This window comes from Austrofundulus limnaeus, unplaced genomic scaffold (genome assembly GCF_001266775.1).
Source record: "Austrofundulus limnaeus strain Quisiro unplaced genomic scaffold, Austrofundulus_limnaeus-1.0 Scaffold1199, whole genome shotgun sequence".
Classification (NCBI taxonomy): Eukaryota; Metazoa; Chordata; class Actinopteri; order Cyprinodontiformes; family Rivulidae; genus Austrofundulus; species Austrofundulus limnaeus.
This window is the reverse complement of record NW_013953601.1, coordinates 1-734: the sequence shown is the minus strand read 5'-3', so window position 1 is coordinate 734 and position 734 is coordinate 1.

Below are 734 nucleotides of genomic sequence, written 5' to 3'. Positions count from 1 at the left end.
GGTCAGAGTAATGTATGTACTCCTCTATCAGTCAGAGTAATGTATGTACTCCTCTACTGGTCAGAGTAATGTATGTACTCCTCTATCAGTCAGAGTAATGTATGTACTCCTCTACTGGTCAGAGTAATGTATGTACTCCTCTATCAGTCAGAGTAATGTATGTACTCCTCTACTGGTCAGAGTAATGGATGTACTCCTCTATCAGTCAGAGTAATGTATGTACTCCTCTACTGGTCAGAGTAATGTATGTACTCTTCTACTGGTCAGAGTAATGTATGTACTCCTCTATCAGTCAGAGTAATGTATGTACTCCTCTACTGGTCAGAGTAATGTATGTACTCTTCTACTGGTCAGAGTAATGTACTCCTCTACTGGTCAGAGTAATGTATGTACTCCTCTACTGGTCAGACTATATGTACTCCTCTACTGGTCAGAGTAATGTATGTAGTCCTCTACTGGTCAGAGTAATGTATGTACTCCTCTACTGGTCAGACTATATGTACTCCTCTACTGGTCAGAGTAATGTATGTACTCCTCTACTGGTCAGACTATATGTACTCCTCTACTGGTCAGAGTAATGTATGTACTCCTCTACTGGTCAGACTATATGTACTCCTCTACTGGTCAGAGTAATGTATGTACTCCTCTACTGGTCAGACTATATGTACTCCTCTACTGGTCAGAGTAATGTATGTACTCCTCTACTGCTCAGAGTGTAGCGAATTACTCTATGA